A 26444-nucleotide genomic window follows, 5' to 3' on the forward strand; every position below is an offset into this window, starting at 1 on the left:
CAATAATGGATAATGTACACATCCATGAACAGATAAAAGGATAAACAGACTATGGTATATCCATACAGTGAAATACAACTAAGCAATAACAAGAGGTGAACTATTATCATATATAACATGCCTTAAAATCTCAACTAATTACACGGAGTGAAGTAAGCCTAGAAGAGACAAGCTAATAAATTATGACGGAAAGCAGGTAGTGATGGCCTAGGGATGGAGAAGAGGCAAAGAGAGGAAGAGTTCTAACACGTACAATGAAATTCTGGGGATGCAATTGTTATATTCATTAATTTTATCATGGTAATAGTTTCATGTCAAAATTTGTCAAATTGTACATTTTAATTGTGCACAGTATGTAATATGTCAATTAAGCCTCAACAGAGCTATAAAAGTCAATCTAAAATGATGATCAAAGCATTGGCATTGGCCCTGCCTTAATGTACTCAGGTTTGGAACAAGGGACATTCACTTTGCTAATATCCACAGTGCAGTGGAAGAAGGGCTAACACAGCAACATGGAGGAGGAAGAGGAGGAAGAGGAGGAAGAGAAGGAAGAGGAGGAGGAGGAAGAGGAGGAGGAGGAAGAGAAGGAGGAGGAGGAAGAGAAACAAGAGGAGGAGAGAAGGAAGAGGAGGAAGAGGAGGAGGAAAGTCTCCTGTTCTCTGCCTCTCACTAGGACTTCCATATTGAAGTCCTTTCTTTGTTTTTCCTTTTCCTTCTGTTGGTACCACTTAGCCATTAGGGTTGCTTTTATTTGCATTGAGGTTTTGCTCCCTCTTAAGCCTAGTTTCTTTCTAATTCAGACTGATTTTTTTTTAAAGATCTACTCTGGATCTCTTCTCTAAATGATTCTGGCCTATTGATAAACTTTTCACCCCAAGAAATAATCTGTAGGGTGTTGATATCTGTAGTACCTAGCTGCCACTTTATGAACGCTTAATACATTGTAATGATTATGTTGATATTGTTACTACTACAAGGTTATATTCTATGATAAGTATGAGAAAGGTACTTGGAAAAAAATAACTAAGGCAATGGAATGATGTCTTTTCCAGCACATTTATGCAGCCTTTTTTTTTCTGCTTACAAAAGACGAAAAATAATGAAAGTTGCCTCTGGGTTAGAAAAATAAAGCACAGGGAAAGAACCATCTCTCACTTTATAATACAGAAAACAGTTTCATATTCACCTTATGATTTCATCTGCACAGCAACTATGTTGTAACAAGGCAGGAAATGTGACCCTGTCACACAGATGAAGGTAAGTCAGATAAAGTAACTTGCCAAATACCACGCAAGCTAGTTTTAGAATAACTGACTCTAAATCTTGCACATTTTCCATAATACTGAAATGTTTAAGAAGAAAGTTTCATTGGAAAAGAAGATAAGAAAAGGAAGTATTGTGCGACTCAAAGTAAAGAGTAATGTCTTAGAAAGGTACTGATGGGAAATCAGGTCGATGTCTTATCTGCATGCTATGGCCTCTGCTTATACTAAGGGAATGATTAAACAAATGATAATTAAGTCCATCAAATACATTATTTAAGATTACTTAATGATATGGAAAAAATGCTCTTATTTTAATATTAAGTTTGAAAGGCAGAGAAGAACAACAGTTTAGTCCCGAATCTGCTAGGTGGCCGGGGAGGGCAGAAAAATAAATCATACTGTTTATTGCAGCAGTGTTCACAATAGCAAAGACTTGGGACCAACCCAAATGCCCATCAGTGATAGACTGGACAAAGAAAATGTGGCACATACATACCATGGAATACTACGCAGCCATAAGAAAGGATGAGTTCATGTTCTTTGCAGGGACATGGATGAAGGTGGAAACCACCATTCTCAGCAAACTAACACAAGAACAGAAAACCAAACACTGCATGTTCTCACTCATAAGTGGGAGGTGAACAATGAGAACACCTGGACACAGGAAGGGGAACATCACACACTGGGGCCTGTTGGAGGATGGGGGGGCTAGAGGAGGGATAGCATTAGGAGAAATACCTAATGTCGATGACGGGTTGATGGGTGCAGCAAACCATGATAGCACCTGTATACCTATGTAACAAACCTGCACATTCTGCACATGTATCCCAGAATTTAAAGTATAATAAAAAAAGAAAAATAAATAATACTAATGTTAGCCATGTTCTTTCTGGTGGTGAGAAAATAAATGGCTTTGTGTTTCTTTATTCTTTTCTATACTTTTCTACTTTTGAACTATGAGCATATTGTCCTCAGTACAAGAAAAAGAATCTTTTTTAAATGAACAAATGGTTCTGAGAGTCATTGTGCTTATCTTCAAAATATTTGGCCCTTTGTATGTACTCAGTTCCAGCAGCAAAACACTCACAAAGGGTACATGTAACAAAGTGGAAACATGTTCCTGCCAACTTTACCTGGAATGCTATGTGCATTTTGGCAATGCTGGAGAGATGAAGCCGGAACAGACTTAGAAAAAAGCTGGGACAGAGAACAAAGGAAGAGGAAATTCTGCCATATGGCATAGAGGAATTCACTAAAATTTAGGAATCTTAAATAGAGATCCCTTAAGACTAAAGTGATAAGATTGAGGTTCATAAAATAATTTGTCATTATATATTTGAATATCTGAATACCACTGTACTTTACTCCCCCTAATAATAACTGTTTTATTCATCTTTCTAATCTCACAATGATATGCATAGTATTGGCAAATAGCAGGTGCCTGAATTGAGTTGTAGTTTATAGGTTGAATAAACATGAATTTATCCAAGAAATCTTAAAATACTAATTTGAAGTTGTTAGATAAAGCTCTAAAAGGACGCTTCAATTCAAACGAAACAAAAGAAAATGCTCTTTTTTTTTCATGACAAGCAGTAACTATGGGTAAATATTTGGCTCCAAAGAAAGGTGCAGGGAGATAGCAAGGTCTAGTGAAAGGGGTTATGGTTGGTGGGGGACAGGGTATCTAAAATAGCAACATTGTACAGTCACTTCATGAAAGATAATCATGTTCTCTACGGCAACAAAAAATATTTTTGGTACATTTGTCTGAAAGATAATTTCAAACTCTAGTTATCTGTATAATATCAAATTAATACCAAGTCAGTAATAATAAATGAAAACACTATGTTTATGTAGCCATCACAACGTGCCAGACACTGCTCTAAGCACTTTACATATATTAACTAATTTAGTCTTCCTAAACTTCCCTGTCAATAGGTACTATTATTCTCCTTGGTCCTTTCTTTTTACTGGAGTAAAGGAAGATTCAGTGATTTGCCCAAGGTCACACAGTTAGGAATATTTAGTAAAGCCAGGATTTATACCCAAGCCTTGTGGCTCCAGAGTCTGCATTCTTAACCCTTTACTGTCTTTTAAGATAAAACAACAATAACAACAACATGTTGAATTCAAAACTGATTTATTAACTGCTCTTATTCCTTAACGTCATGGCAGTTTTGCCCCTCAGATTAGATTTGTAAGTAGGAAGTGTGTCGTTCATTTTTGCCCCACTTAACCTCGGAGACACCCAGTACTGTTAGAGCCAAGTAATAGATATTCTTCTGCTATGATGTGTCTGATCTTTACTTGCTGGGCATTCAAATTTCTTTTGATAATATGACCTTTTTCACTCAAATTATCAAATGAAAAGAAAAAAACAACTCCCTGGACAGTTAATAAGAAAATAAGAACTGGGTCACCATATGTAAAATGATTTGCGGATTTGATTTTAGTTCTCCTATTATTGCAAAGCGAGTAGCTCATATTATTCCCACCTGCAAAGGAACAGCCTTCATGAACTACATTTTCATCACATAGACACACACATCCACTTTCTATAAGAATGCTCAGCCCATCTGCTCACATTTAAAAATACAAATTGAAGACCTCCCACGCTGCCTTGGTTTGTAAAATGTCTATCACCAAATCTTCATTCCAACACTCCTTTAAGTTTATAATTTCTTTTTCTCCTTTCTTTTAATGATTTTCACTAGTTCTTTTTCAAGTACCTGATGTTCATCATTAAGGTTTTTCTGAAATAGACAACAATCTTTAAAATACAGGGTTTCAATGTTGTTTCCATCTATGATGTGTCTTCATTTTGAGGAAACATTTTCCTATTTGGGAAAAGGTTAACTTGCACCCTGGTAATAAGCCTGTTTCCAGTAAAGAAAAGTAAGATCTCTATCTCTTCTCAAGGTACAAGACTTGATTACAGTGCCATGAAAAGCAATTCTTAAAACGCGCACACATACACAAAGGAAAGATAAAATTGTGCAGACAACCCATACCCATTCGAAGTTTATTTCTCAAGACACATTTAAGAGAGTCAAAACTGAATTGTACGTATATGTCCCTGAGCAAGGAGTGGAGGTATTTGTTGGGGTAGGCACTTCCTGTATCTCCAAGAAAATATCCCCCGGAGGATAGGTAAGCTCAGGACACACAAGCACTGTTTCCATGTTGCTGTAAACCACATGTTATTATTATCATTATTACTGAGATGAAGTCTCTCTCTGAAATCCAGGTTTGAGTGCGGTGGCATGATCTTGGCTCACTGCAACCACTGCCTCTGGGGTTCAATGCCTCTGGGGTTCACACGATTTTCCTGCCTCAGCCTCTCAGGTAGCTGGGACTACAGGTGTGTGCCACCATTCCCAGCTAGTTTTTTGCATTTTTTAATAGAGACAGTTTTCTCCATGTTGCCCAGGCTGGTGTTGAACTCCTGACCTCAGGTGATCCAACCGTCTCGGCCTCCCAAAAGGCCCAGATTACAGGTGTGAGCCACCGCACCCGACCCTACATGTTGTTCTTCTAAGAGCCTCAAGCTCAGTATTCCTTTATTCATTATTTCTTTTATCTATTCACTCATTCATTCAGGCAACCTGCTTTTACTGAGTGCCATTTGCTGGGCGTTCTCCTAGGCAGTAGAGAGAAACGGTGATGACAGACGTCGTGCTCCCTGACCTCAAATAACTTACAATCGGGAGGGAGGAAGACTAGGGTCTTCTTGACTTTTAATTCAATGCTTGCTCTTTCCTTTTTCTTTTTTTTTTAGAAATCCAGGACATACAATGTTGTAGCCTACTTCTTTATTTGCTTATTTACTGATTTTTGTGAGGCACTTTATGCAAGATCTTACGCAGTGATCAATTTCAAGTTCCAGTGTCCTATCTCCCTGGCTACAAAGGTGACAGCCAATGTGTGGTATTAGAATAAGCTACTGGAATTTATCATGGAGTCAAATTTCTACCTTTTTTTTTTTTTTTTTTTTTGCAAATGTTATGAAATCCCTTATTTAAAAAAATTGATTAGAGATGAAAACTGCTTCAAGCTCTCCCTGAAATTCAACTCAATAATTTTTTTAGGAAACGTCTAGTGACCGCTGAACTGTGGAGCAGCTTGCTAAGGAAATGTGTCGTGATATTTAGATACCGGGATCCTAAGGTCTAACTCCACATAGTTTATGTCTGATGAGGGCAATTGGTCTATGTCCCACATTGGGGCTTTTCAAAAAATCCTTCTCAATAAAGAGGGTTTTTTTTTTCTTTTTTTTGAGACGGAGTCTCACTCTGTTACCCAGGCTGGAGTGCAGTGGCCCAGTCTCGGCTCACTGTAACTTCCGCCTCCCAGGTTCAAGCGATTCTCCTGCTTCAGCCTCCTGAGTAGCTGGGATTACAGGCATGCACCATTGTGCCCAGATAATTTTAGTAGAGACAGGGTTTCACCATGTTGGCCAGGCTGGTTTCGAACTCCTGATCTCAGGCAATCCGCCCGCCTTGGCCTCCCAAAGTGCTTGGATTACAGGCATGAGCCACCACGTCCGGCCTCAATAAAGAATTTTAATGACGCTAATTCAAGTTGTGAGGATTTAATTTGAAGTAGATTTATTGATTTGAAATACATAGGAAAAGTCTTAAAATGTCCACGAATTTTGAACAGTAATTTGAGATGAAGGAAATAATCAGATATGTATAAAATGTCTATTAAAATGTTCTATTTTTATAATAGAGAAAAATTGGACATAATATGTTCAGTGAGAAGGGAATGGTTAATTATGAAATCATTGTTTCATAGATAATTGTTATCATTAAACATTATATAGAAAACTTTCAATGATGTGGGCCAATAAACACAATTTATTACTAAATAAATAAAGTATGTAGAGAATTATAAGACTCAAAGCTTGTTAAAATATATTTCCACACATCTAAAAAAAAAAAAAAAAAGACAGGAATACAGCCGGGTGCAGAGGCTTATGCCTGTAATCCCAGAACTTTGGGAGGCTGAGGCACGAGGATGTCTTGAGGCCAGGAGTTTGAGACTGTAGCCTAAGCAACATGATGACACCTCACCTCTCTAAAATATAAATATATATATATGTATATGTATATACATATACAGGAATAATACATGAAAAAATGTCAAAAATATTAACTCTGGACAATTGGACATTCTAAAATTTCTTGACTTTGTCATGCTCTCTATAATTGAGGCCAAGTGTTCTCTCCCCTTCCATTGAAATATTCAACTCCCATCACTCTCTGTTGACTTTGAAGATTTTTAAAATGTAAATGAAAATCTTTTAGAAGACTTCAAATTTTTCCATTCTTTAGAACCCAAATGGCATGATGGCTTTTTTATCTAAATACACTATAATTCAAATTTTTCCTGCATCCAAATCTATATGGCATGGTGAATTCTTAATTACTCAATGTGCTGAGCACATTTATCTCTAAAATATCCTTATGTTTAGTTACCTAAAAGATTATAAATAAATATAAAAATGCTTAAAACAATGAATGCATTACTCTCTTCGGGGTATTCAAATGTCCTGATAGGCTCAATGTTTTACTATTTGACAATATTTCTGCAACATTTGTATTTGTTCAGGATTTGTGGAAAAGTAAAATTATTCTAGGCCCAAAACAAACTCTTGATTATTAAGCAGCTATATATAACTGCATAGATGTTAACCTGGTTCACTGTTGCATTAAACTTTGCCATTTTATTTCAGAATTACTAAATTATGGCAGCTTTAAAAATAGTTTTAAGCTTTCAAAAATAATTGTGGCTGTGTATTTAGAATCTCTATAAAGTTATTTTTAGGATTCTAGCAAATCTGCCATAGACCGTTAACATAAAATATAATGTTATGTTTTATTTCGTATCTTCTTCTAAAGCACATACTATAAATATAAATGGGAATTGTTAGCCTATAAAGGAGGGGAACTCTAACTTAAAGTTACAGTTTGTATCTTTATCATGTTCACTTATTGTTATTACTGGATTACTATTTCCTACCTTAATACATAGCTTAGCAAGTTATAAAGAGGATGGGCTGAGTTTTGACAAGGATGAAACCTTCCAGCTACTAAGCACTGTGAGATCGGGTCCAGCACATAGAGAAATGAAAAGAAAACTTCAAATGCCATGTAAGAAGTGAGAGCAGTCCTAAGGGTCAGAAGCTAAACTGACTTAAATAGCTCTGAAACAAAGTAGAATCTCAGTCCTGGTGGTTGGTGACTAGAAAATGGAGCAGTAAATGCTTCCACAGCTAGTGGAAAAAAAAAAAAAAAATCCGTACCTTACAGTCGTTATGAACATAGATATAAAGGTTTGGGTATGAACCAGGATCAAGGTGAAGATGAATGAGGCAGTTCAAATGCATGTGCCTAGCTTCTCAGCTTCATTTGACACTACCACACCTGAGCTCTCGGTAGGTACTCCCCAGGCCTACCCCACTCTGTTTCCCTTCCTCACACCCCTAGCCTCAATACAAGCATGCACACTGTGCACTTTTCATTCCTGACTCTATAATTTGCTCATTTGGTTCCTTCTTCCCTTCCCCCTCATCACATATAGCCTGGTCTAAATGAGATTTTATCTGTTCCTCAATCTTTCCAGACCATCCCCTTTCTTCAAGAGCTAGGTCACATCTCATCTCCTCCATGAAGAGATCCTTAGTTCTCACTGATTTCTCCAGCTTCCAAATCTTTATTTTATGCATTGCTAAGTGATATCCAGTTTGCTAAGTATACACTCCCTCAAATAACACACACCTTTATTTTCTCTGCAAGTTAATGGCGAATATCACTGGCTTTGTGCTCTCTTATATTCTCCATGGGGCCTAGTGTAGTGTGGAAAACATTGAAGGTACATAAGATATCAGATGAGTTATGTGAATTGTTTAATGATATTATTGCATAAAATAGTTTATACTTTTCAAGCATCTTCACAATATGATGCTCTTCCTTTTCTAGAGAAAATATTGTTATAGGTGCTAAAAAATAATTTTGGCACTGAGAGTGAACCTATCTTTGATTTGCTTTAGTGGTACTTTTCAGGCCTTCTGAATTGACAATAACAGTTTCAAAAATTCAAGACTTGGATATTAAGTCTCATATAATAGCAGAAAAAGACTGAAGAAGTTCTGAGTTTCAGAATACTAAATGTGAATCTTTTTTAAATGGATCAGAAAAAAATGTAACTTTCAGACCCCCTGACTTCATCCTACCTACAACTGAAGAGCAAGGTCACAGTCGTGACCATCTGACCGGTTCCCCTGTGCCTCCACACTCAGACAGGTGTCTAGGAGAGGCATCAGTAACTGGATTTCTGTCTCTACAGACATATTTCACAAAGCCTCTATCTCCTAACCCTGACTTTCAATTTAGCTTGTTTTATAGGCCTTAAAAGGCTGCTTCTGAAATGATCGTTTTATCTTTTTCTCTGTTAATTTAAATCCTGGAAAAAAATGGAGTCTGACTAGCTTTACAAAGCCTGCTGAGCTGCTGTGAAGAATAGGGTTCTGCTGACTTAAAAAAAATCTGAGCTCATAATCTTCTTTAGAAATACATAGGAACATCAAACTGATCTACCATGGAATCGTGGAGTTTAATGATTCAGGTATTTCTAACTTCAATAAGGAGCCATTTAAGAGATGTGGGGCTGGCTTCATCCCACAGCTTTTTTTCCTCTGATATTGCCTATGCTCTGTTTCAGAAGGAGTAAAACAGATGAATAATTACTGGCAGATTAACCTTAGTAATTACTGTTTCTTTGATACCCTTGTTAACCCTTCAAATCACTGGGCATTTCCTGGGGGCACGACTCTATACTTGCAAGTATGGAAAAGCCATAGCCCTTTTCTCTGTTGTATGCCAACCTTCTTTGGCCTTGTAAATGTGCACCAATTAAGAATATGATTTGCACTCTTATTTTTAATCATGATAACATAATTACAAGAATTTTTATCTAGAAGGTATATTAGAGATCCCTGTGGAAAACAGAGGTCCAGAGAGATCCAGAGATACACTGAGGCCTTATCTCAAGTCAGAAGCATCTCTGAAGCAGACTGCAATGGGTTCAGAGTTTGAGGTTCTCTACATTGAATGTGCTGCCTACTGTTGCCCTAGGTTATTTCAGACAATGTCACATAGGGGTTTGGCTCTTTTAGTTGCATACCAGCATGTCAGCCACATTTTCTATATTTGTTTATCCTTTATCGCTGGCTTTATCACCACAGTTTGTAGACAAAATCTGATACTCCTGTCTCCTACCTTTCCGGATTGTGCCAGGCTGCCCTGTATTGTCTGATCCTCCAGCTATCTTGTTATCAGCTTCTGAGATTCTTTCCTTTCTCTGCTCTCTCTGCTTGGCTGCGACACTTCCTCGGGTCTCAAGCCTCTCTTGGGCTTTTATGCAATGTCACTTTTCCTCTATTGATAAATTATTGTAAAGATGCCCACAAAACTCTGTCCCTCCACAAAGAATGCCATCCCCATCTCTAGACACCTCTGGGATATGACATCTGCTTTTCAATAGTGTATGCCAGGCCCTAGCTGGGTGCCTTGCTAAAGCCAGTGAATTGGTTAAAGACAAGATGTGGTTCAGTTATTTTCAGATAAAAAATTCTTATTCTGGAAACAGGCTTATTTTGTTGCATTCAACATCAAGTGAGAAAAAGTTACTCTGCTTTCAATAAAGTAATGTGGCAATAGCATAGGTGAATTCAATACTTAAGAAACAAACTGCAGGCCAAGTCAATTCTTTCTAGGTCAGGTCCAAACAATACTATGGAGTGCCTGGTAAATGCTGGGCACTGTGCTTCCTACCTGCTTGCACTGACCTCTGTCTTATTTTAGACTCCACAAAAACCTTGGAAGCAAGAGGATATAACCCAGGTCTGTTCAGCTATAAATCTCCATGTTTTCTACCATATATAGTAATTATTTTTGTGCCTCTCTCCAGCTGTAAGCAGGAGTGAGGGGTGGGAGCAGCTTCAGGCATCTCAGTACAGATCATATCCCACACTTAGTTGTGGTTTGGCACAACCTGGTGGCAAGTTTCCTGCTCCCACTTTAATGTCCATAAGGGATTCTAGGCTCAGTGATTAGCTGAAACTCCTAGACACCTAACAAGCTGCTATGTATCTCACCAGCTTGACCCAAGGAGCTTGGGCCTGTAGAATCCTGGGGACACCAGCACCCAATTTTTTTCTCCACAGTTTCTGAGGAGGGGTTGCCTGACATTTCCTGTTCAGCCTTATCTTGCCCTCCATGAACTCCCTGAGCCTCTCAACACCCACAACCAGCAAAATAATAACTGTAGGTAGAAGCCTGGGGCCAATAATCAATTGCCTTGAATGGAGGTGGTGAAGGGGATAACTGTATTTACAGCAATGTAACATTATGTCTAAGAGTTTAGCTTCACCGATGAAACCCCATGATTACTTATACTTAGTTAAATGCATTTACATACTTTTAGTTGAAATCCAGCAACATTTCTAAGAACTAGTGAAGAAAGCATACAGTAGTAGCAGTAATAACATATGAAGAGAAAATATTTTATTCAACAAAATTATCAAAAGAAAATATCTTGACATTGGTAAGTGGGAAATAGTCCATCAAAGAAAAAAATCATTGTTATAATGACTACTAAACATGAAAATTAACCAAGTATACACGTGAAAGGCAACATACACAAATTGTATAAAAAGGTATGAGTCTTTGCTTCTCATGCACTTGTGATTTTTCAGGGGAGGGGGGATATAACCCAGATAAGACAAGCAAAAGTAACAAGCAGGTAAATCACATCTTCTAAAACTGAAGACCTGGAATAATTGAAATACTGAAGCAGACAGTGTACTACCCTACATTGGATTTCTGTTTATGAGCTTACAAAAGCTCCGGATTCCTGCTTATGAGCTACCTAATGAACTCCGGAAATTTACACAAGTTAATTTCTCTAAACCTCAATTTCTAAATCTATATATGGGCCATAATAATATCCATCTCATTGGTTGTTACAAAGATTTAATGAAAGAATGTAACTAAAGAACTCAGTATAGTACCTGACAAATAGTAAATGTAGTTACACAATCAGCTATTGTTATTGATCTTAATATTATTACATCATTCCAAAACAGTGCTTGGAAAATTGGCATTGGTGTCTCCAGAAAGAGCTTGATTGCCTCTGACACAGCCGATGTTGCAATATAACTTCGCCAGAAGTGGATAGCAAGGAAGAAGCCAGCAAGGAAGGTTCTATTTTCCTCCAGAAGTGGGTATCAAAGACTAAATTTCATCCTCTCATTTTCGTAGAGAAGCTTTAGTAAATATAAATGTAAGTCTAGGTCACGCCACAGAGATCCATTTGTTTATGCTGGAAATGTGCGTATGTCCTGCTGCAGACTAGTCCACACTCACTTAGACTTTTTAAAAAAAATCATTCAAGTCTTGTTACAATGCTTTCTGTTAAACTGCTGACAACTGTACTTCTTGTTAGTATGGCTTCCATTTGTACACATTTCCCCCTGTGTCTCTACATTATACATCTAATAACGTATTGTTTTAGAAAGAGTCTAATATGATAATTCTTACACTTTTTTGGAATCACTGACCCTGGGGGGGGGTCTACTCAGAATAATATATATAAGAGCTATGGGTCTAAACCCATTTCAGAATGAAATTAAATCTCTAAGGTGAATGCCAGCAAGGCATCTGAAGGGAAAGTGTTGCTCATAACTGCTCTATCTGGCATTTCTGTTAATGAAAAGACATTACCTTCTGGTAGTAATGCAGCCACTTAATCCTCAATATAGAACTTGGTAAGAGTGGTACTCCAAATGGTTACTAATCCGTTCTGCAGGGTCATCAATCAGAATGAACGCCTTGTGATCAAACAAGTTTCTAGAGGCCTCCACTTATTCTAGGAGCGGAGAATAAGTTGCTGGGCTGGGAAGAGGGCACTCCTGGCAGAGGTTGTGGCAGTAGTAGGAGGGCCTTCGAACAGCAGAATGTGGATATATTGTAATAGTTTAACAAGCGTGACAGCTAAATATCAGCCTTATGTTTACATATAATAACAAAGAAATAATTTCATGTTGAAAATCAACTCAAGACACTCTCGCAGGTTGGGCATGGTGGTTCATGTTTGTAATCCCAGCACTTTGGGAGGCTGAGGCAGGAGGATCAGTTCAGCCCAGAAATTTGAGACCAGCCTGGGCAACATAGTGAGACCCTGTCACCATATTTTTAATCTTATAAAAATTTTCCAGACGTGGTGCCACACAGCTGTAGCCCTGGCTACTTAAAAGGCTGAGGCAGGAGAATCACTTGAGTTCAGGACTTTAAGGTTACAGTGAGCTATGACTGCACCAGTGTACTCCAGCTGGGTGACGGGGGAGACCCTCTCTCTCATTATACATACATAATCTCAAATCTGAAAATGTGAGGAAAAAGAATTTCTAATTCTAAAACTTTGGGCACCACCTTCTTAACACATGGGCGAAAAAGACAAATAATACATTTATTTTTGCCTTCACTTTTGGTTACCTAATTTAATTATTTCATCACTCTATAGACTTTCTTTGGGCATCTATGATTTCCTTGTATTTTATAGCACTTTTTAACAACAGTGGCATATTAAAGAATGCAGGCCGGGCACAGCAGCTCACACCTGTAATCCCAGCACTTTGAGAGGCCGAGGCGGGCAGATCATGAGGTCAGAAGATTGAGACCATCCTGGCTAACATGGTGAAACCCCGTCTCTACTAAAAATACAAAAAATTAGCAGGGCGTGGTGGCGGGTGACCATCGTCCCAGCTACTCAGGAGGCTGAGGCAGGAGAATGGCGTGAACCCAGGAGGCGGAGCTTGCAATGAGCTGAGATCACACCACTGCACTGCCACAGAGCGAGGCTCTCAAAAAAAAAAAAAAAAGAATCCATCATCTGGATAAAAAATTAAATAAAATTAAAAGAATAATAGTAATGATGTTAGGAATAAGAAAGAAGTTCTTTTATGAAACAGTGGCATATTAAATAATCCAGCAGCTGGATAAAAATTAAATAAAATTAAAACAATAACAGTAATGGTGTTAGGAACAAGAAAGAAGTTATTGTGTAATAATGCTAACTTTTGTGTTTTAGACTTTACAGTGTTATTTTACATATATCAACTCTTTTAATCCATGCAACATCCTGGGATACCAGGGTTATTATTCCTACTTTATACATGAAGATGCTAAAGCTCAGAAAATTAATTCAAATTAACTCACCAAGGCTATACAGCTAGAAACTAGGAGACGGCATTTATACCCAGGTCTTCTTATTTGAGTTCACTTTCCACTACATTAAAGCACTCTGAAATTCTTGGGATTTTTCTTTAGGTAAGAGATAAATTAGTAATTATAATGTTTGTTCTAGAGAGTAAAAGAATGAAACATATTATCATCTTACCTTATTAGCTGTTGTATGTATTTGTGACCACTTCTTGAGCACTATAACAGAATACCCAAGTGCTGAGACTATTAGGGGTGTGTGCGATAGAAGTCACTAGAAACCTGTATCAGCCGGGTCAAAAATTTCACATTTTATTTGCTTATTTTCAAGCTAATAACAACAATTATTGTGTTTAAAACATACAAGTCAGCAATATTGGCCTTAGGAATTTACTATTAAAAACTAATACAATTGGCCGTGCACGGTGGCTCACACCTGTAATCCCAGCACTTTGGGAGTCTGAGACAGGTGGATCACAAGGTCAAGAGATGGGGACCATCCTGGTCAACATGGTGAAACCTCATCTACTAAAAACACAAAAATTAGCTGAGTGTGGTGGTGCGCACCTATAGTCCCAGCTACTCAGGAGGCTGAGGCAGGAGAATTGCTTGAACCCAGGAGGCGGAGGTTGCAGTGAGCTGAGACTGCGCCACTGCCCTTCAGCCTGTCAACAGAGTGAGACTCCATCTCAAAAAAAAAAAAAAAAAGTCCTAAGACATTTTTTTAAAAAGAACTGTTACTGGATTGTATAACACCATTTTATACAAGCAGGTTGTGCTAAATTGTCAGAAGATATAAGATTCTTAAAGACTTGCAAATCACAATGTTTTGGAATGGAAAAGAAAGTTAGCTAACAAGAGGAAAAACACTGCGTGCTCCATGAGTAGGTCTCAGCAAATTCTATCAACTTATTTCTAGGCTTAAATCTTATCAGCAAGTCCAGGATATCTGATACAGAACACCCATTATGTAAGTCACACTGCAACTCTGTAGGATTCATGGGATGGAGGAAGAAAATGCACAGTCAAGGAAGAGCGGAGTCAAGAAGCAGGTGAAATCCCCCAAGCTCACTGAATGGCACTAACTGAAGTAAGGTCCCCTAGCAATCGCCTTTAGTCCCTCGCTTTACATAAAGAGTGACTGATGCTCAGAGTACAGAAATCACTTTCTTAAGGTCACACAGTAGGTGGACTTTTCAGAGAAAATGACAATTTTTAGGCGAAAGACTAGGCAAGCAAGTAATATATTTTATGGAAAAGGAGAAGAGGGAAGAGTAGCGATTGTTCAGCACCTATGAGAGAAACTCTTATCTCCCTTCTCTACCAAGATGGAGGTTGGTATTGTTTTTACTACTACACAGATGAGAAAAAAAATGATCTTGGGAGATTTTTTTTTTAATTGCCCATGGCCACTGGACTCTAAAGTGGTAGAGTGGGGATTCCAATCTTGGTTATTTTCTCTCAAAGTCCTTTGCTCTTTCCACCCTTCCACTGTATTTAACCTAAAACTCAGGCTTCAGTTATCAAATTCATGCACAAATGAGTGTAAAACTAGACACTGTAGTGATTCATTCTAGAACCAGTATATGTATGGAACCAGGGAAATATATAAAATCAGAACACAGATAAGGAGAAAAGTTTCAGACCATGAAAAAAAATTGTAAAGCCTAAACTACCTTGCACATTGTCATACTTTATAAATAGTTAATTCATTCAGAAAACATATATAGTTCTCAGGAAATTAAATTCCTACCTTTCAAATTCATTTATCCCTATTTTTTGTGAACGTATCAGTAGAACTGCTGATATGTTCTACTGATAATCAGAAAGGTTTACAAACACTTGAAGGTTTTTCTTTTTAGCAGGAAAACAATTTTTTCAGCAGAACAAATAAATGAAATCATGTAGATAAGCATTTATTCTGAATCAAAAACCCCATAGAAGTCAAGTGCTGCACAAAAATTATCAACATAAATTATTTATACATCCATCTTTAAAACAAATGACTTCCTTTTGCTTCAAGACCAAAGATGGAGGTTTGTGTCACGATTACTCATGTTCCACTCCTCTCTGTACCACACATCTAGCAGATAATCACATGGACCTTGCCACATTTTCTTGAATTATGGATTTTGTGAAATACAGACTTCTTGGCCTTAGATTTTAAACCTCTCGAAAGCGGCACCATCAACTTAAGTTTCTGTCGCAATAAAACAAACAAACAAAAACAGCTCCAGTCACAGTGATGACCTGATAGCTTGCTGTTCTTCACATAAACCTTGTTCTGCTCCCCTTTGCTCACAGTTCTCTCTCTCCATCTTCCTCCCATGCGTATGACTTTCTAACAAAACACCAAACTGTCTATGTCTCAAGAGGCCTTGCCTTCCTCAGTCCAATCAGATCACCTCTCTTCATTTTCTATTCATGTGCTTTGCTATCTCATATTGGAAACACGTAGTGTGAGTCTAAGATAAAGTCAGGGAAGAAGGCGGTATCTATGGAGACCAGGCAAAACCCAGTTCCTTCATAGGCACAGTCAGACCAAAGCAGCAGCGCTGCTCTGAGAAGTGTCCTCTATCCATCTTCTACTTGAGTGCTCCTGGGGGTTGGAAGTTTCTTATTAGCCCTTCTGAGGACTCTTACATACATTTTTAAAAAATAGAGACTCAATTTGTCATCATGAGAGAATCTTTCACTTCTGGACGTGCTCAGCTCTCAGTTTTTATGCCTTAAAACAGCTGCAAATGAAGGAAAGGAGAAGGAATGAGAAACGTGCCTATTGTTCTTTCTACAGGACTAAACCAGAAAGTAGCTAAGTGGTAGCACTGAGGAAAAAGAGTTAGGAAATAAACTGGTTGTGGCTTATTTATAATCTGGTTCCAATGGGGTTCAGGCCAAGGTCCATCAAGCCCTTTACCTCCAGCAAGGCACGACAGTGGGCTCAGGCTGCAGTCAACTTTCTCATGCATCATTTACTCATAAGGCAAAGAGATATTTAGTACCGAATATAAGCAAGGCATTGTGCCAGACACTGAGGTGAGTCACAGGAAAGGGGATGGTATAGCTGGAAATGCTTAAGTGGCAATAGAAAGTCCACCATGTTTGGAATTAAAGGAACTGTAATTATTTTCTGCACAAGCCCTTCACGTTACAGACAGAGAATCTTAAGACTTCGGGGAAGGATGGGGGAAGGAAGGATGAAGGAGGGGTATGGGTAGAGGGAAAGCTGGGACTAGACTATTCCTACCACAAATAAAATTGGAAGCTAAGCATTTTTTTTTCTTTTTTTGCCACAGTACCTAATCTCAGTGGTTTAGCTAGAAAAAAAATTATAAGAAAAACTACTTATAAGTGACTACTCTTGCTACTCTGTTTTGCTACAGGCTATGTGGACAATAAAAAGAGATTAGGCAGGGGAAAAAAATCTCTATTAGGACAAGTAGCCCTGGATACCTGGATACTCTTATCTAGTTCAAAATTCTAGAATTATAATTGCTCCCCATTCAACTTGGGCCTGACAGAGTAAACAGACATTTTGTCTGAAGCTGTTTCATCCGTGTTGTCTTGTTGATGAAGACTGCATACATTTTACAAAGCTCTGTTAGGACAAACCCTCCTCTTTGGGAGAGGAGATTGTCTTCGTTATTTGCCCCTATCTTTGCTGGTATCCCCTGTAGCAATTTCAAACTACCTGGTTCTAGGTATTGGAATCCAATCTTATTTGTCTACTGCTACCAGCATCTCCGGCCCTGTCACGCGTCCTGGTAAAGTGGTATTTGCAAACTGTATCCTCCTGATCCTAGCCACAGATCCTTCTTTTTCGCTGGCTTTTTTCCCCTCCTATCGTTATTTCTTTCTTAGGGTTATGGGAAACTTTTGGTTGTTCACCATGCGGGATGTATAGGAATTTGAGAAGCAACACTCTTGTCCATCTTCCCAAGCTCTGCACCCAGTTGTTGCTCCTCTACCATCACACCATCATGCAGGCTACAGGATACTCCACAGAGCTCACAGTTGTCCTTGCAGGTAAAGCAAAAACAAAAACAAAACCAAAACCTCTGTTCTAGAATCCCCTCAAACTTCTCCACGGGTCTCCGTCTTCCCTTTGTCTCCAGAGCTGGGTATCCAGCAAAGGAAAGAGGGGTTGAGCATTTCACAGAGACTCAGTACACCTCAGCTTGACTCATCGCTCCTCTAGTGCTACTTCCTGCCCATTAGGCACAAAATTGTCTCCTTTGGTGTCACATGGTCCTGACTCACTACGATAAATACATTCAGAAGCTGATAATTCCTCACCTGCCCGCCATTACAATGATGGTCTGAGCCACCGTCATCCTCCACCTGCACTACTGTGATTGCCTCCTCACAGGTCTAACTGCTTCCTCTTCTGGTTCTCTACAATCTATATTCAGAACAGCAGTCATGTGATCCCTTTAAAATGCAACTTACATAGCATCACTCTTCTGTTCTGCAAAATCTTTCATTGGTTTTCCCTTCATTCTTAATAAAATCCAAAGCTCTGATATTGACCCAGGAAACCCTATATTATCTGCCCTTCCTGCCTCCTCTCTAACACTCTGCTCTAGCTGTCTTTTGCCTCAGGCCTCTGCACAAGCTGTCCCCCTTGCTTAGACTCCAGATATCTTTTTCCTCAATGCCTTCAGGTCTGGTCGGCTACCATGCATCTGCGTGACCTTCCCTCATGATCATATATAGAATATCAACCCTACGCCCTCTGTGACCCTCTTCTCCTTCTCTCTGCCTCTTCTTCCCACGGCACTTATTATCACCTGACATAATATTTGTTTATTTGCTGATATATGTTCACTTCCACCCATCGGAACATAAACTTCATGAGAACACATTATTTTATTTGCTACTCTACACCCAGTGTCTGGCACTTTATAGATACTCAGTAAATAATTGTAGAGTGAGTGAATGAATGGATGAACAAACTCTAAATTGAGAGTTCATCAAACTTTGAATCTTTATTAGCAAAATCAATCTTTGTAACTAAACAAACAAACAAACCAAAAAACAATCTCACAAGAAGCCTGCATTGGGTTTCAAAACTATTTTTTCTGTGGTGCACTTTTAAAAGTTCATTTTTCAATTCAAAGCTAGGCATTGATTTCTTTGTTCTGGGTTGCTTCTGCCCTCCCTCTGAGGCTTGAAAGATACTGGCTCAAATGGTAGAAGGCTCCAGAACAAAGGAAAAACCAGGAAAAAAAGTCCTCTTTTTATAAAAATCCTCAAATTGCATTCCTCTGCCTAAGAATATTGTAAGAAGGATTTAAACGGTTTTGGTCTTACTTTGTCTAGACACTTTCATTCTCAGTCTTGCCTTTAATTGCTTAAATATTAAGAGGGTAAGCAGCTTATCTGTTAGAGTAAAGTTATGCAAAAGGAGCAAATCTGCTGAAATTTTCTGAAGAACATAGTGGAGCTGAGGCTTGAAATGTCTGGTAAGGACATTTGAACAGGAGACTGCCTATTTTCAAAAGTTGGATAACAGGCTTTAATAGTGAAACACGGGGTGCATAACTGGACACAATGGATACAATGAATAGAATGAGTGTCATCACATGATGAATAGGCTATTTTTAGAGTCCACAAATTGAATAATGGTTTATACCTGGTTTGCAAGGTGGCAATCCACAGTTGCCAGTCCTCAAGCACACTTTATTTAGCCTATATTTATTAAAGAAAGAATTTCACATATAAATCCTGATCTCAGTTTTCCTTTAAAGGTAGAAGATCTGTCACACTTGTGTTAGGAAAAAATTATCCAGGCCTTGGAAATAAGACAAAGGGATTATGGCATGTTCATTCAATCATAATAGAATATACCCCCCATATTTCATGTGTTGGAAACGTAATCCCCAAATTCATATGTTGATGGCTTTTGGAGATAAGGCCTTTGGGAGATAATTAGGATCAGATAAGGTCACTAGAGTTGGGCCCCCATGATGGGATTGGTGATTTTACAAGAAGAGCAAGAGAGACGTGAGCTGACATGCTCTTGTCCTCTCACCATGTGAGGTTTTTCTGCCACGTTATGATGCAGTAAGAAGGTTCTCACCAGAGGCAACCCCTCAGTCTTAGACTTCCCAGTCTTCAGAACTGTAAGAAAGAAATTTCTTTTATTTATAAATTGCCGAATCTGTGATATTCTGTTACAGCAATAGAAAATGGACTAAGATACCTGCCTAAGATTTATACAATTGTCTAGGCCTTAGACAATCTAGGCCCTAGACTCTAGTGATGCAATATTGTTAGATTTACTGTGTACTATTGATTAGAGTTACAAGTCTATAAAGTTAGATGCCAACTTGTAGAAGACTGAGTGATTGTAAAGTATTTTTGTACAATAGAATAAATAACTCCACAGATAACAGTTTCGTTTCCTTGTAGGGTATTAACCTTTTTTTTTAACTAACTTTATCTTCTTTCAGTATTCTTATTTCTGTTGACTGTATAAATATTCCAGCCTCTCATTTTCTCCTTTGAACCAGCTGTCATCTTACTAAATTCTTATTCCGAGTTAAATTAATCTTTGACACATTCACTATATATTTGTAAGACAGTCATGTTTTCTTTCATCTTTTGGAAAATTATATTTGGACCTGGTTCACATTCCTAAATGGCAACCAATGTCTAGAATAATCACGAGCTGCTCCTATTAAGCAAGGGCAGCTCTCCAATTCCACACAATTTCCTCCTCCCACTCCTGATAATCTTATTTCCAGTCCTTTCCCTCGTTCATGTGTCCTTCTTGGCCTCGGTGAGCCTTTGAGTTCTTAACGTCTGACTTATACCTTGAGGTTTTAGTAGAGCAGTGGGTCTTACTCTTGAACATGTACCAGAATCTCCAGGAGGGCTTGTTAAAACACCGATTGCTGGGCTACACCCCAGAGTGTCTGACTCAGTAGGCCTGGGGTGAGACTCAAGAATTCTCATTTCTAACAATTTCTCAGACGATGCCGATGTTGCTAGTGCAGGGACCACACGTGGACAGTCATTGTTGTAGTAAGTGGTAGGCTTTGAATTTGGTCTTGGTAGATTAGAAGGCATTTTCCACTGTAGCAATTTGACAAGTTGAATGCAAGACCTAGTAAAGTAAGATTTATTTTTTAAAAACTTTTAAAGTCAGGCACGGTGGCTCACGCCTATAATCCCAGTACTTTGGGAGACTGAGGCGGGTGGATTAGTTGAGTTAAAGTTAAAGACCAGCCTAGGCAACATGGTGAAACCCTGTTTCTACCAAAAAATACAAAAATTAGCTGGGTATGGTGGTACACACCTGTAGTCCCAGTTACTTGGGAAGCTGAAGTGGGAGGACGGCTTGAGCCCGGGAGGCGGGGGTTGCAGTGAGCTGATATCGTACCACTGTACTCCAGGTTGGGTGACAGAGCCAGACCCTGACTCAAAAATATAATATAATATACTCTTAAAATGTGAATTACAACATATTAATAATTAATAGTATTTCTCATGATATCTACTGTACCTGAGAATCAACTGCTGATGATATTGAAAATAATAAGAGTAATTTTTGTAAATTTATGAAAACGTCAAGACCTTGTTCAATGACTACATTTTTTTGTCTACGTTTTAACTTCTTTGAAGGCAAGGAAATCCTAGTAGCCTCCTCAGTGCAGTTTCTAACATAGCAGAATGCTATGGACCTGGCAAACACCCAATGACTTACAATGATACATTTCTATGTATGATTGTGGTTTCCTAAGCCTTTCATATTCATTATCTCATTCAGTATATACAGCCATCCTGTGAGGTGAATAGGGTATGTGTATTACTCTACTTTACAGATAAATAAGTTAAGTATTAGAGCCTTGATATGTCTTTCCCTAGGATACAAAGCAAACATATGGCAAAGCCAGGGCTAGCACTCGATCTTTAGTCTTGCTCACCAGGATTATTTACGGACACACAATGAAAACTAGATTAAAAATGCCATGAGGATTTAGGATAAGCTAAAAGATTCTTAAAATGCAATTGGACCCATAATACATTACTCACAAATAACAGAAAGCATCTATTTTACACACACACAATTATTTATACATGGCAGCTTTGCAGTGAATACTTTGAATAAGATTTTAAAAATAGACTCTATTCCACCCAATTAATCAGCATCAAGTAGCAAGGAGGCCGCTAAACTTTCTGGAATTTAAAATTTTGCAAAGAGGAAGATAGTGTGTAGAAAGTGGATAAATGCTGGAGTCAATCAAATCTTCATTCTGTCATTGACCAGCTATGATACCTTGAAAAAAATCACCTTAACTTTATGAATGTTAAGTCCCTTGCCTGTAAAATAAGTTATATGTATATATTAAAACTTTAATCTCTAGTAAGGTTGAAGCAAAAATATATGTAAAACTAAGAATGTACACATAGAGTACCTAATCCAGGGCCTTTAGTAGTGAGAGTGCACAATAAGAGCTAATTCCTACCCTAACTTATTGAAAGGGCAAAAGGGTGTGCTGGGACTGTTAGGATTTGAACATTAAGGAACATATTGGGTGAAGTGTTATTACTCATTCCCACTAAATCCTCACAATTTTATTGAATCGTTCATGTACCAAACCACAGCATATTCCAGAAAAAGCAAATATAGGCATATTATCGCAATACTAATACAGTTTTCCATTGACTACTACACTAAGAAATCACCAGCATGTATTAGCATCATGGCAGGTGATTTAAATGGATGTCAGGTGCAACATATTGTATTTCTATTTGACTGTTTGGCAGTGCAGGAATCAATGAGAAAGAACAAGGCAACAGTTTGAGCCACAAAGGGGGAAAAAAGGAGAAAATGGAATAAATTGCATTCACCCTAGATGCAGAAATGTACAAGTATAAGTGGCATGAAAGGAAATATACATAATTATAGTGTGCATAGAACTGGAAACAAATGGAAAGAGTGGCTGTGTTGACTGAGAAAGAGAAGAAAAATCGGAGAAACTGGCCACTCTGCATTCCAGGCACAGGCAGATTTCATCTGTAAACAGTGCCCTGGCCAGACTTGCCAGTTATGTGTATGACAAAGCAGAAAACAAATGCACTGATTAAAGTGCTGAATTCATCCTCAGACTGAAATACAACTTACACCAGAAAAAGAGGGGGCCTAAACTGGAGATGGCAATCTGGCATTTTGATGCAGACAGGCTGGGATAGATGGCTTACCTGGAGTATCTAAATTCATTTTCCCTTGTGTAAATAAATGCTCATAAACTGTGCAGTGGGTAATAAAGATTGAGTTTGTATGGACCAGAGATGTTAGAAAACACTCAACACTTTGTTCCCTATTGTAAGAACATAGCAGCCTTAAGTTGTGCTAAGATTGACCACCCACAGCTTCCCTGGTGGACATCCAGTAGCACTTCTGTGATTTGTAGTAAAATATCAGCCCTTCCTGGCAATGCACATTACTGCATAATTGCAGAAGTGCTACAGTCTAACTGGTATTACAGAAATCTACTCAACTACAGTTAGAAAAGCTAACATGACACCAAATGCCCACACTACCACTGAATCACAGCAAGAGAAAAAGAAAGTGCATTTTCTATGCATTACTGTAAGAGAATATTTTATGCCGGCGAGGGGCTAGAGGCTGGCTTGTTCACCCTCAGCAACACTATCTGCCTTACGAGCTGGCTGATAGTTCACTCCTTGTGTAACTTGTAAGAATTCTGAGTGTTTATGAGTGCTAGCAAGTGTGATAAGCATGAATAACTATGTCGCCTCCTAAAGTGCAAGGTATTCTAAAAGCTAAGATCCTTGTTTGCTCACTAGTCGAGGACATGGGAGTTTTGGGTCTTGACATTCCTTAGAGTGTGGTGTTTCTCAACATACATATCTCATGTATACAAAGCTGCTGGAGATTTTGTTTAAATGCAGATACTGCATCAGTAGGCCAGGAGTACAGCTAAAAGTCTGCATTTCTAAGAAAAGTCAGGTGATACCCTGGAGCACATGGCACAGCAAATAGCAGATGTGTAAGTATTAAATGGACCAGAGTTAAATATCAAGGCACTTAGATTAAGCAACAATGTTTGAAATCCAAAGAGTAGAATGGATTAGCTATACACTTTCCTCTTGCACTAAATTCCAACATGTTTAAGAAGACTTGGAACCAATCCAAATGCCCATCAATGATAGATTGGACAAAGAAAATGTGACACATATACACCGTGGAATACTATGCAGCCATAAAAAAGGATGAGTTCATGTCCTTTGCAGGGACATGGATGAAGCTGAAAACCATCATTCTCAGCAAACTAACACAAGAACAGAAAACCAAACACCACATGTTCTCACTCTAAGTGGGAGTTGAACAATGAGAATACATGGACACAGGGAGGGGAACATCACACACCAGAACCTGTAGGGGGTGGGGGACTAGGGGAGGATAGAATTAGATGAAATACCTAATGTAGATGACGGGTTGATGGGTACAGCAAACCACCATGGCACCTGTATACCTATGTAACAAACCTGCACGTTCTGCACATGTATCCCAAAACTTAAAGAATAATAATAATAACAATAATAAAGAATGTCAACTTTGGAATCCTACAGTCCTGAATTTAGGCCTTAACTTTGCCATTTACGAAATACGTGATCTTCAGTAAGTTAACTTCTCTGAATTTCATTTTTGTACCTAAAAATTGTCTAGACTACTTATATACTACCTATATTACCTGTTAAATGTTACCTACCTCAGAAGGTAGTTTTGAGAATTGAATAAAATAATGTACTTAGAATGTATACCACAGCGCCTGGCATCTTAAGATAATAAAAATGACAACCAATATTATTATTGCCACTGTGTAACTATCTCCAATGACCAGTTTCTAATGTTAGCAGAAGGATGAGAGTAATTTTATTAGGGGGAAGATTTACTCATTTATTAACTAATAAATATTTATTGAAGAGTTTTCTGAGAAAATCATAGTCTAGCACTGAGGATACAACATTTTAAAAGTAAAAAAATGACTGTGCTTTCATGTAGCTGTCATTCTAGAGGAAGGAAAAAAATAATGAAATATGTAAATAATACAAATAGTGACATATATGTTTTAAAAATAAAGTATCCAACTATATGACATTATAGGAAAAAAAAAAGTATGGTGACAATAAAATTAGTAGCTAGTCTGATATAATCTCATTTGTTTATATTTACTTTTGTTACCTGGATTTTGAGGTCTTTTTCATAAAATCCTTTCCCATGCCAATGTCCTGAATTGTTTTCTCTATGTTTTCTTTTAGTAGTTTTACAGTTTCAGGTCTTATATTTCAGTCTTTGATTCATTTTGAGTTGATTTTTGTGTAGGAAAAGAAGCAGTGATCTAGTTCCATTCTTCTGCATATAGCTATCCAGTTTTCCCAGCACTAATTATTGAAGAAATTGTCCTTTCCACAATGAGTGTTCCTGGAGCCTTTGTCAAAAATTAAATGTTGGCTGTAGATATGTGGATTAATTTCTGGGCACTGTCATCTGTTCCATTGGTCTATGTGTCTGTTTTTATAACAACGCCATGCTATTTTAGTTACTACAGCTTTGTAATACATTTTGAAGTCTGGTAGTGTGATGTGTTCAGCCTTGTTCATTTTGGTCAGAATTGTTTTGGCTATTTGGGGTCTTCTGTGGTTCCATACAAATTTTATGATTAAAAAATATCCTGTGAAGAATATCATTGGTATTTTGATAGAGATTTCACTGAATCTATAGATTGCTTTGGGTAGTATTAAATAATCAACAAAGTGAAAAGGCAACCTACAGAATGAAATAAAATATTTGCAAACTATTCATACAACAGAAGATTAATGTCCAGAATATACAAGAAACTCAAACATCTCAACGGCAAAAACCAAACGATTCCATTTAAAAGTGGGCAAATGAACTGAAAAGACATTTCTCAAAAGAAGATGTGCAAATGGCCAAAAAAAAAACATGAAAAAAATGCTCAACATCACTAATCAACAGGGAAATGCAACTCAAAACCACAATGAAGTATCACTTCACTCCAGTTATAATGGTTGTAATCAAAAATACAGAAAATAACAAATGCTGGGAGGGATGCAGAGAAAAGGTTACTCTTACACACTGTTGATGAAAATGTAAACTCATACCACTGCTATGGAAAACAGTATGGAGATTCCTCAAAAAACTACAAATAGAACTACTGTACGACCCAGCAATCCTACTACTGAGCATCTATCCAAAGGAAGGGAAATTAGCAATATCAAAGAGACATCTGCACCCCATGTTTATTGCAGTACTATTCACAATAGCCAAAATATGGAGTCAATCTAGGTGTCCAACAACTGATGAATGGATAAAGAACATATGATATAAATACACAACGAAATACCATTCAGTCATAAAAAAGAATAAAATCTGTCATTAACAGCAACATGGATGGAAATGGAGGGCATTACATGCAATGAAATAAGCCAGGAGTAGAAAGTTAAAGTTCTCATTCATATATAGAAGCTAAAAAAGCTGATCTCACAGAAGTTAAAAGTAGAACAGAGAACACTACAGGCTGGGAAGGGTAGCGGTACAGGGGAAATAGGGAGAGATCTATTAAAACATAAAAATTACAACTAGATAGGAAGAGTAAGTTTCAGTGTTCTATACCACTGTAGTATGATTATAGTTAATAATAATATATAGTTTCAAATAGCTACAAGGAGGATATTGAATGTTCCCAACACAAGAAAATGATAAATGTTTGAGATAATGGATATCTTAATTACCCTTCTCTGATCATATACATTACACGTATTGCAAAATCACAATGTACCCCCACAGATATGTACAATTATAATAGGTCAGCTTAGAAAAGAAGAAAAAAAAAGG

At 37.9% G+C, this 26444-nt stretch overlaps 1 protein-coding gene and 1 long non-coding RNA gene across 2 annotated transcripts in view; one reads left to right on the top strand and one right to left on the bottom strand.

The window, feature by feature from the left end:
* Positions 1 to 580, top strand: part of LOC116273666 — a 61394-nt gene extending 60814 nt beyond the window's left edge. Inside the window, exon 3 of the long non-coding RNA XR_004181988.1 lies at positions 487 to 580. This is a non-coding gene — a long non-coding RNA (uncharacterized LOC116273666). The remainder of the gene's footprint in view (positions 1 to 486) is intronic.
* The window catches only part of FGF12 (fibroblast growth factor 12), a 582680-nt gene that overhangs the window by 434274 nt on the left and 121962 nt on the right, over positions 1 to 26444 (bottom strand). The window lies entirely within an intron of this gene.

This window comes from Papio anubis, chromosome 2 (genome assembly GCF_008728515.1).
Source record: "Papio anubis isolate 15944 chromosome 2, Panubis1.0, whole genome shotgun sequence".
NCBI classification, from domain to species: Eukaryota; Metazoa; Chordata; class Mammalia; order Primates; family Cercopithecidae; genus Papio; species Papio anubis.